We start from the raw sequence: 11,790 nt of genomic DNA on the forward strand, positions 1-11,790 counted from the left end.
GAGGGTAAAATGTCTTTAGTCCGCCAACCGATTATTCCATTAAGAACGCTAGCTTTCGACTTCACCCAGTCTGAGGTACAAGTCTGGATGACCCGGCTGTAACAATTGAAGAGGTGCTCCCTTTATGCCCTAGCCGAATAAACAGGAACATAGGGCATAAGCACAGGAGCTAGGCAACCCAACTTGGCAAAAACTTAAGTCATAAAGGTGCATATAATGGCAAAGAAAAGGTACATATGAGAAAATGACACATATGTTGTGAGCTTAATGCTCGAAAAATGATAATAAGCTTCTGTAAAAGAAGCCCCCAGGTATTATGGGCGTATACATTTAAGGATGTGTGCCTCGTAAGTGTGCGGTCTAGGCGCACAAGAGATATAAAGCTAAAGAAGAGATTAAAAGAGTGAAAAATGGAAAAAGGAGAAAAAGAAAACGAACAATGAGTCCGGCTCTAGGCGTAGAATATTTGGAGTCTGGCAGCATTCCACGGGTTCGGCTCTAAGCGATTATCCAATGCACCACGCAGGCAGTACGCACCTCTAGTGAGAACTTCATCTATAATGAAGGGACCCTCCCATTTGGGCTTGAGTTTGTCCTTTTTCTTTTCTGGGAAGCGTAGAATAAGTTCACCAACATTGTATGTCTTGGCCCGCACTTCTCTGCTTTGGTATCTGCGAGCTTGTTGTTGGTAGAATGCAGAACGGGCTTTTGCAACGTCGCGCTCCTCCTCCAGGGCATCTAGATTGTCCTGCCGATCAAGATCGGCTTCTCTCTCTTCGTACATACGCACTCGAGGTGAGTCATGAATGATGTCGCAGGGCAAAACAGCCTCTGCGCCATACACCATGAAGAATGGTGTGTAACCGGTAGTGCGATTGGGCATGGTCCGCAACCCCCAGAGTATGGAGTCGAGTTCCTCGACCCAGTGTTTGTCTGACTCTTTCAAACACCGCACTAGTCTAGGCTTAATGCCGCTCATGATAAGACCATTAGCTCATTCGACTTGACTGTTTGTTTGTGGGTGATAGACGGAGGCATAATCGAGCTTGATGGCCAGGTTAGCACACCAGGTTTTCACTTCGTCGTCCTTTTGGCTCACATATATGATAGTGTTGCTAGCATCCATAAGACAAAGAACCCGGGCCAACATGGCTAGTCGTAAACCCAAAGTGGCACTAACTTACAGGGACATGCATACATGACCGAGCAACGAACGTGTCGATCATCAGCGAGTGAATCCGGGCTGTAGCAGCTGGGCTAACAGGACTCCGATAGACACCGCGTGACATTTCCCCAAAGGGACAGACACAGGAATGAAGAAGGACACATGCCAGCCAGCCTAAGTGTTCCGGAGCAGTAGCAAGCTACCATGGCTCAGTGGAAGCACTAGGAGACATTTCCCGGTAAGAGAGGCTACCAAGGATAAACAACTAGGTTGTCGGATCCCACACATACCAAGCATTTCAAATCGTACATAAAATATGCTCGATATATGCAAATACAACATGGCATCACAACAAAACTCTACAACTCAAAGTATTTATTCATTAGGCTCCGAGGAGCCAAGTATTACAAACATGGGTCTCATGACCCAACATACAGAGCATACAAGCAACAAGCGGAAGCATAAACATGTCTGAGTACAGACAACTACAAATGAAAAAGGCTGAGAAGCCTGACTATCTACAAGATCCTCCCAAGGGTACAAGATCGTAGCTGAGGTAACAAGCTAAACGTCGAAGTCCACGCAGAACTACTAGTGAGACTGAAGTCTCTCTGCAAAAACATAAATTAAGCAAACATGAGTACAAATGTACCCAACAAGACTTATATCAGAACTAACTACATATGCATCAGTATCAATAAAGGGGTGGTGGCGTTTGACTGCAGCAAGGCAGCTTTGACTCAGTGGCTAACCCGAACTACGACTGCAAGTAACTCTTTTGAGGTGGCGCACACGAGTCCACGTATTCACCATAACAATACACCACTATGGATCCGGTCCCGTCTCCCTACGAGAAGGCCATCCGTAGCACTCACGCTTATCTTGCGCATTTTAGAGTATCCACTTTCACTTGTCTATGAACTGTACAGGCAACCCAGAAGTCCTTTACCGTGGACGCGGCTATTCGAATAGATGATGTTAACCCTGCAGGGGTGTACTTCTTCACACACGCTCTCGCCACTTACCACCATGTACACGTCGTGTATCTCGGCAACCTCCAAGCGGAAGCCTGGCGAGGGAGCCGGCCATGACCTGACTAACCACACGAGTCTCTAGTCCATGTTTATCGCCTATTCGGGTTCCATCCGCAAGGAGATCCGGTGGGGGTGTCGCTCACGGCCCCAAACGATGTGAGCAGGGTTCCCAAGCCTACCAAACAGGCGACGCTTGGTACACCGTGCCACTGCACCTATTCTGTCCCAGGCCCACCTGTACCAGGTGCCACTTGGTAGACTACTAGCACTACCTACAAACACCAGAAACTAGTTGCAACTCCTGGACAGAGATCAGGTTGATTAATAAGCCGAGAGGGGCACTTAAGCATTCCAATGCGTCGTAGTAACTGTTCATGGATCACAAACACAGAACTCAGTTCCTGAGGACGGTTTCAACGAGACAACCCACCATGTACTCCTACATGGCCTCTCACCGCTACCTTTACCAAATCGTGTTCACACACTTAGCTCTCAATAGTAGGACATGTTCACAACTTTCCAATTCATCCCCGATGAATCAGACCTGACACAACTCTAAGAAATAGAAGGCATGACAAACAAGCATGAATGAGTAGGCACATCAGGGATCAAACAACTCCTACTCATGCTAGTGGGTTTCATCTATTTACTGTGGCAATGACAGGTCATGCAGAGGAAAGGGGTTCAACTACCGCAGCATGTAACAGTTGAATCGTTGTTGTCCTAATGCAGTAAAAGAGAGCAGGAGCGATAGAGTGGGATTGTATCAGAATGAACAAGGGGGTTCTGCTTGCCTGGCACTTCTGAAGATAGTATAGTTCTTCATCGGTGTCATCGATCTCGTCGTCGGAACCACGTCTACTGAGAGGGGACAAACACCGGCAAACAAGAGAGAACACAAATGCAATGCAACAATATGATGCATGAATGTGACATGGCAATATGTTGTGATTTGAGCTAATGCAGCTAGCAACAATTTAGATGAAGTCCATATGAACCAAGGGTTCATATGCAAACTCCATATCAAGCATTTAAAATGCCATTATCATGTTTTGATTTAAACAGCAAGGTTAAGATGCTTTATCATGCATGAAACCAGTACCAATGGATAGATTGGATTTTTCTGATCATTTTTCATATATAATTTATTTCATTCTGAGTTATAGATTATTTTCTATGATTTTCTGAAGTTTATAACATTTTCTGGAATTTCCTGGTTATTTAAAATAAGCTAAATCCAGAAAATGCGTTACTGCCTCAACACTACGTCACTGTGACGTCAGCGAGTCAACAGGGGTGGTCCAGGTCAAACCTGACCAGTAGGTCCCACTGGTCAGTCTCACAGTGCAGGCTAGGGTCACAGACATGTGGGTCCGGTCAACGGCCACGTCAGCATGGTCAACTCTGGTGCGTGGGTCCCGCTGGGTTATAAACTAATTAAACATAAATAGAACCGGGTTAATTAGGGCTTGGGTCCCACTAGTCAATGGCTCTAGGGGTGATTAGTGGTGTGATTAGTGGCTAATTAAGACGGACACGTCACCATCGCCGGCGTCGTAACGCCGACAACCAAATCCGCGGCGGGTGTGCACCGGAGTGGCTCGGGTTTCACCTATGCTATAAAATTGGAGCTGTTATCGGTGATAATGCTGTGTGGGACGCCATAACGGTGTATGACACCAGATATAAAGTCTATCACTGGTCCGACTTCTGCCGTTTTAACTAGTTTGGCCTCTATCCACTTAGTGAATTTGTCTACCATGACCAGCAGATTTTTTTTCTTATGGCTTCCCCCTTTAAGGGGCCCGACCATATCAAGCCCCCAGACCGCAAAAGGCCAGGTGAAAGAACATGTGGTGCCCCCATGTTTGGTTTTGGTAATTGACGACAATCTCTACGAACTAATGGTTGCCTTGGGTTATATTTGAAGGTTTTGTCCATAGGCTTTTCTTGGAGTACATGTGTTGGTTTCAAGGAGAGTTTGTGTTGACCAATGTGCTATTAAGGAATTATCCAAAGATTGGTCATGTGAGAGTTGAGCTTATTGCAAGCATGTCTTGAATAAGAAGATTGTGTGATCATTCATGTTTACCTTCAACACATCATCCAAATGAAGAGAGTTGGAAAGATTCTAGGTTGATCAAGACTAAGTCAAGAGTGAATCAAGTTGATCAACTCACAAAGCGTAGAAGATGTACCGAGAGGGATCAAGTGATCCCATGGTATGGTAAGCATTGTCCATTGTGCTTTGTGTACTAACCCATGGTCTATGTGAGAGTTCTATGTGGGGTTAGGTACGTGTTCATGGGCTTGCGTCAAGAGGAAGATATCACTCAACCCATGGAGAGGATGACATCAAGTGGTGATCGTCATCAAGATTGCCGTGTGCAAGTTCAAGTGGAGCATCACGAAGAGATCAAGTGCTTGAAGCTTGTCGTCCATTGTGGTGATAATGGACTTGTGAAGATGTGCCGAAGAGTGGCTCACCCATAGTGGACTATGGGGGAGTAATCATCTAGTCTTCCTCAAGCCAACGGAATCAAGAAAGGTGGTCCAACTTGAGGGAGTCAAGATCGTCATCATCTAGCTCAAGTGGACCATGTGCAAGGCAAAGGTTTTCCCTTGATAGGTTTTCTATTTTACCGGTCTCATGGTGGTAGTTGGGAGACCGGGTTATAGGATCGATAGCCGTACTATCAAGGGGGGCTCTCAAGTGAGTAGCTTGATCATATCATTCGTCGAGAGCTCAAACCATTGCATCCTTGCATTATGTTTCTTGGTTCTTGTTTGGTTCTCTTTGTGAGTCTTAGATCTTATGGTCATCTTCATGACAACTTGAGTTCATCGAAAACGGAGTTTGCATGCGTCTTCTATGATGTTTTCGATGTTGGAGGTTTTACCGGTCTTATCCGAGGAAGGGTTCTCACCATTTTATTTTGGGCCTTTTCTCATTTGCTTCTTATTGGTATTTCTATCAAGATTGTGTTAGCCCTTGTCGCTAGCTTTCCAACAAACTTGGTTTCGTCGAATTAGGAGTCTGTTTGCAGAAGTTGTGTCAGTTTTGGTGTTCTGAAAAGGCTGCAGCGGTACTACCGCAGACAGGAGCGGATGTAATTTTTTACTACCGCTCTTGGGAGCGGTACTACCGCTTGGAGCAGTACTACCGCGGCTACTTCCGTGGCTACTTCCGCTCGGGACCAAAAACTCGTCACAAGTCCAGCGGTGGTAGGCACGGATGTAATTTTTTAGTACCGCTCGCAAGCAGTAGTACCGCTACCCTTAGCAGTAGTACCGCTACCCCTAGCGGTAGTACCATGAGGTCAAGCGGTACTACCGCTCCGACGGTTCTTCTGGCTTTTTTGCCTCCTCACTGTTGTGTTTCAAAGGGCTACTACCGCCCTAGCGGTAGTACCGCTCCTTGGTGCGGTAGTACCGCTCGGTGCGGGCTGTGACCATAACGGTTGGATTTTTCCCCACCTATAAAAGGGGTCTTCTTCCCCAATGAACCTTATCCTTTGAGCTCGTGTTCTTTCCCCATTGTTGACCTTCTTCGAGCTTGCTAACTCTCAATCCCTCCATGGATTCTTGCTAGTTTTTGAGGGAAAAGAGAGAGGAGATCTAGATCCACATTTCCACCAATCACTTTCTCCTCTATGTGAGGGGAACCCCATGGATCTAGATCTTGGAGTTCTTGGTGTTCTCCTTCTTGTTCTTCCTCTCTTTTTCCTCCCTAGCATTAGTTGCTTCGGTGGGATTTGAGAGAGAAGGACTTGGGCACTCCGTGTGCCCTTGCCATTGCATTTGGTGCATCGGTTTGAGTTCTCCACGGTGATACGTGGAAGTTACAAGTTGAGAAGCTTATTACTCTTGGGTGCTTGGGCGCCCTAGACGGTTGGTGGTGTTCGGAGCTCAATCATTTTGGTGTAAAGCTCCGGGCAAGCGTCGGGGTCTCCAATTAGGTTGTGGAGATCGCCCCGAGCAATTTGACGGGTACCGGTGACCGCCCCCAAGGCTTGCCAAAGTGTACGGGTTCGGTGACCGCCCCCAAGGGTTGCCATCTGTACGGGTTCGGTGACCGCCCTCAAGGGTCCCTTAGTGGAATCACGGCATCTTGCATTGTGCGAGGGCGTGAGGAGATTACGGTGGCCCTAGTGGCTTCTTGGGGAGCATTGTGCCTCCACACCGCTCCAAACAGAGATTAGCATCCGCAAGGGTGTGAACTTCGGGATACATCGTCGTCTCCGCGTGCCTCAGTTATCTCTTACCCGAGCCCCTTTACTTATGCACCTTACTTTGTGATAGCCGTAGTGTTCCTTGTTATATATCTTGCTATCACATAGTTGTTTATCTTGCTTAGCATAACTTGTTGGTGCACATAGGTGAGCCTAGTTGTTTTAGGTTTTGTGCTTGACAAATTAACCGTTAGGTTTATTACGCATTTGTTCAAGCCTAAACCGTAATTATTTTAAAGCGCCTATTCACCCCCCTCTAGGCGACATCCACGATCTTTCAATTGGTACCAGAGCCTTGTCTCTCTTTATAGGGCTTAACCACCTAGAGAGTAAGGATGTCGACTAGGGGTTTAGGATTCTCTGACACTCATAGTTTCGATGGCACAAATTTTGATGTTTGGGCAATTCGCATGCTTAATCTCTTTAGGGTCATGGACCCAAATTTAGAGCGAATTGTAGATATGGGTTTTTCTCCTCCAAAGGATCCACAAAGATTATCTTTAGAGGATGAGAAAAACTCTTATCTCAATGCTCAAGCTTCTAATGTGCTTTTTGATGCTTTGAGCAATGTAGTTATATTTCAACTCATGTCGTTTCGGGATGCTCATGAGTTGTAGACAAATCTTCAAGACAAATATTGCGTGTCCGAGATTTGTGGAGATGATTGTCCTCCTTCCACCTCCGGTCGTATAGTATTCTCAACTTCTTCTACTTCACCTACATGTGGTTTGCCACAAGGTAATGATATGGTGAGTAGTGTTGTTCATTGGAATGATTATAGTGAGCTTATTATTGATGATCCTTCATCACTTGATTATTGCAATGCTTCAACTTTGGACTTTAACACTTCGAGCACTCTAAATGTTTCACATGCTTGTGTTAAAAGTTCTTGCATATCTTGTAGAAATTGCTTGCTCAAATCTCATGATGATATGCTTGCTATGTCTTGTTGCCATGATAAAAATGTATCTATTTCCTCGAGTTGTTGTGCTAACAATGTAGAGGAAACCCAACACTCCATGGAACAAGATGTGGTCTTGAACGGTGCTTCAAGGGATCCTACATCATCATCGATTGCTTTTTGCCTTATGGCCAAGGCTTCAAAGGTATCTCCCACTTTGAATCCCAGTATATCTTGTGATAATATTGATGATGGCAAGAGTGATGATGATGTCGAGTATGATGAAGAGAATGATGATGTTGCCTCCTTAAAAGTTAAGGGGGAAATAATTTTTAAAGCTCTTCTTAAGAATAAAATTGCTCGTTCCAACTTCATGGAAATCATGTCTATTGCTATTGAGGGCAAGAAATATATTGATGAGTTGGAATCTCGTCTTGAGGAGCATGAGGTCACCATTGATAAAATGGAAGGTCATGAGCGTGATTACGCTAATGAGATTGCGGACCTCTCTCAAGCTCTTGAACTTGAACAAACCACCAAGGAATCTCTTGAGGAGACTTTTTCTCTAGAGTTATCTAGAGTGAAGGAATCTCATGATAGAGCTCTTGAGGTGGCCAATGTTTTTGAAACTAAAAATGCTAAGCTTGAAGTTGCTCATGCTAGACTCCTTGAGGATTTTGAGCATCTCGAAAATGGCTCAAGGGTCATCAAGGGTGAGCTCATCAAACTCACCGAGTCTCATGCTCAAATTGAAGCTTCTTATTTAAAAGAGCTTGCCAAGTTTCCTTCTCCTCTTGTTGTTAATGATGATGCTTGTGCTACTAACTCTGTTTCTTGTGAAGCATCCATTTTAAAGGAGAATGTTGAGCTCAGGGCTCAACTTGAGTTGCTATCTAGCAATTATGGGAAATTGGAAGAAAGTCATGAAAAGATTTCTAGCTCTCATGATGATCTTCTTGTATCCCATAATGTGCTAAAAATAGCTCATGAGGCTATGATTGCTAAGGTAACATCTAGTGAGCCTCATGTGGACATTAGCACTACTTTTAGTCAAAATGCTATATTGCCTTGTGCTAGTCCTCGTAATTCGTCTATGCATAACATTGGTACATCTTTTGATGAATTGATTTCCTTGCCTTGTTGCTCCAATGATGAAGCTTATACTTCCTCGAGTACTTGTGTTGAGACTAACCATGTAGAGGAAATCAAAGAGCTCAAGGCCCAAGTCACTTCTTTGAAGAAAGACTTGGAAAAGTGTCATGAAGGGAAATCCACACTCAACAATATCTTGAGTGTGCAAAAATCCCCCAATGACAAAGGTGGACTTGGATTCAACTCCAACAAGAAGAAGAAGTCCAAGATGAACAAGAAGAAGGGCCAAGAACACGTCAAGAATTTGGCCAAGATTATTTGCTTCAAGTGCAAAATTGAAGGGCACCATGTTAGATATTGCCCATTGAAGAAGAAGGCCATTAGTGACAAGCAACAAGGGAAGCGGCTACAAGTGCATTCTCATGCTCAACCTCAAGTTGAAGAAAGGCCTCTTCCCAAGAAGACTCAAGCTAATGCTTCTCAAGTTGAGAAATCAAGTGAGAAGAAAGTGAAGAGTAGACGTTACCTATGTCGTGAAAAAGGTCACGTCGCTTCTTCATGCACGAATGGTACCTTATCCAACCCTATTCTAATTGATGATATCTATTCTCTTGGGAAGGATAAGGTTGGCAATGTGTTTGCCAAATTTGTTGGTACTCAAACTGCTGTCAAGAAAAGAACCATTTGGGTAGCCAAGCCTATTGTGACTAACCTCTTAGGACCCAACTTGGTTGGGAACCAACTAGCTCATACTTGATCAATAGGTGTTGTTGGAGGACATTGGAGACTTGGCTACATTATGAAGAATTAAGGGGACTTCATCACTCTTATTGTCTCAAGCCAAGTCAATCGAATCATCAAGCTTATATCTTATATCCAATGTGCCTCCTTGTGGTAACTTGTACTTAAATTGCTTACATTGAAATTTACTTTCCCCCTTGCATGTATTGGTTTTGTTCCTTGCATGTGTTTGTATTTGTTGTGTCTCCAAATTGCTTATCTTGAGTAATCAAGTTTATATATGTTGGTTTGCACTTCATGTACATGTGTGTCGTACGTTGAGCCTTTGTGCATCTTGTTTGTATCTTAGTTGGCTCTTGTGAGACATTAATGGAATATCCCATTATGGGGGAGTGATGTGCTTTGTGCACCTCACAATCCTATAAATGTGTGTACATGAGTAATACCATCTAGTATTGATATTTCAAGATTATCTAGTCGCTATGTGGCATGTGTTGTCATGTGCAATACAAATTCTAAATTGTCCATTAATTATCTCTTGTTGGATCGTTATTTTTGCCTCTTGTTTATCTTTAATTGGTATCACATTATGGGGGAGTAATATGCTATGTGTATATTACTAGCCTAGTGTAGCGACCAGACCTCAAACAGTCTAGTCTCTGTGCATCAGTGTCATCCCTGGATCGGTAATGCTGACACGCATAGTACTTTGAAGGATTTATAACAGAGTAGCAATCACACACTTATTACATCGAATATTTCAAGAGAACTCAATACAAATAAATATGGCTTAAGGCCATCTAAATACGATAACAGCGGAAGGCTTGGAAGATAAAGTGAGTCCATCAACTCCAAAGGCATCACTGAGTATAAGACCACGACCTAAGACTCCTTACTTGTCGTCTGAAAAGTCTGCAACATGATACGTTGCAGCCCAAAAACGGGTCAGCACATGGAATATGCTGGCAATGTAACACATAGAGAGTAATGAACAGAATAATGCTATCACTACATGCATAATTGGCTGGTGGAAAGCTCTATGGTTACAGTTTTGCAAAAAGCCATTTTTTTCCCTACCACAAAGGAATAAATTTTATTTAACTATCACGATGGTTGTTAAACATTGAGAAGCTATCTCCAACTCAATCCCAATTAAGAACGTGATTAACCCAAACAAATTAAATTAAGTAACATGATGATGAGATTCACATGATAATCCAAGAACTAGATACTCAAGATTGTCCATAACCGGGGACACGGCTAACCATGATTAGATTCTACACTCTGCAGAGGTTTGTGCACTTTTCCCCACAAGACTCGATCGCCTCCGCTTGATTTCTCGCACTACAAGGTGTTTGAGAAAAGGATGACCGAGACACAGTCTTTCAGAAACACTACTCTTTACTCCGGGTGGACAGTCACACCTACTTTCCCCTACATCTGCTAGCCCACCTCTTCAAGAGGTCATGTAACCTACTCAACTATGCTAGAGCCCATAATAGCTTGTGGCTGCACACGGAAGTTTCTAGCATGAATAATCTCATGATCCCTTTGAGCCTGGGTGGCGGTCCATAGGATGATCACACGGGTACTCCGGGATATCCAAAAATACAGGCAACACTGGGTTCTCGAGGTGCCTCAATCCACCCAGATGTTTATTTAAGTAGCCACCTTAAGTTGAACCATTAAGTAACTATCTCACATCTGTCGTGGAAATTTCACTCGAACCCAATCCACGTCTACGAGCATAGCATAGCAATAAGCAAACGTAGAAGTAACTCCCAAGGGTTTGATAATAAACATGGCAATAGGTACTACCTCTTCTACTTCCCAAAACACACATATTAATCAGATCCTAATCATGAAATTGTTTGAGGATTGATCTAATGCAATAAAACTGGGTGGTAAAGAGGTATGATCAAAGTGTCACTTGCCTTGCTGATGATCCGTGAAACCTAGAGACTCGTAGTAGCACGCTTCGCACTTCGGGTACTCTATCGCAAACAAACAATACATACATAAGCAATCAAGCAAGGGTGCATGAGTAAAACTCAAAATAAGAGATCTAACCAGAAAGTTCAACTTAAGAACTCCGGTTTACGAAAAGAATCAAATCGAACGAAGCAAGGAAACTCAAACGGCGAAAGAAACAAGCTTCATTTACTAATCTGGACTTAAGTCAGATTTTACAGTAGCAAAAACTTGTTTGAGTAGGTTAAACGGGAAGAGGGTTTCGAGATGAAACTCTAGGCGCTTGAATCGCCTGATTCCGATAAACGAGCGAAAAGTTATACTAAAACGAAAAACAGATCGGAAATCATGATCAGAAATAATCACGGAAAATCTGAGAAAAACAAAAACTGACGAACAGGCTAACAAACGAACGTTTGCTGTCTGGGAAAAAAACAAAAACTGTTCGTTAAAACGAATGAACGAATGAGTGTTCGCTAAATAAACTAAACCGAAAAAACACAGATCTAGGGTTTTTTTATATAAAACCGAACGAAAAACCGGACGGGAAAACCGAACGGTTTTCTCGAGGAAAACCGCCGGCGGCTGGGCGGCGGCTACCTCCGGCGAGGGGCGGCGGGGCGGCTCCGGCGGCGGCGGGGCTCCGGCGGCGGC

Source organism: Triticum aestivum, chromosome 3D (assembly GCF_018294505.1).
Source record: "Triticum aestivum cultivar Chinese Spring chromosome 3D, IWGSC CS RefSeq v2.1, whole genome shotgun sequence".
NCBI classification, from domain to species: Eukaryota; Viridiplantae; Streptophyta; class Magnoliopsida; order Poales; family Poaceae; genus Triticum; species Triticum aestivum.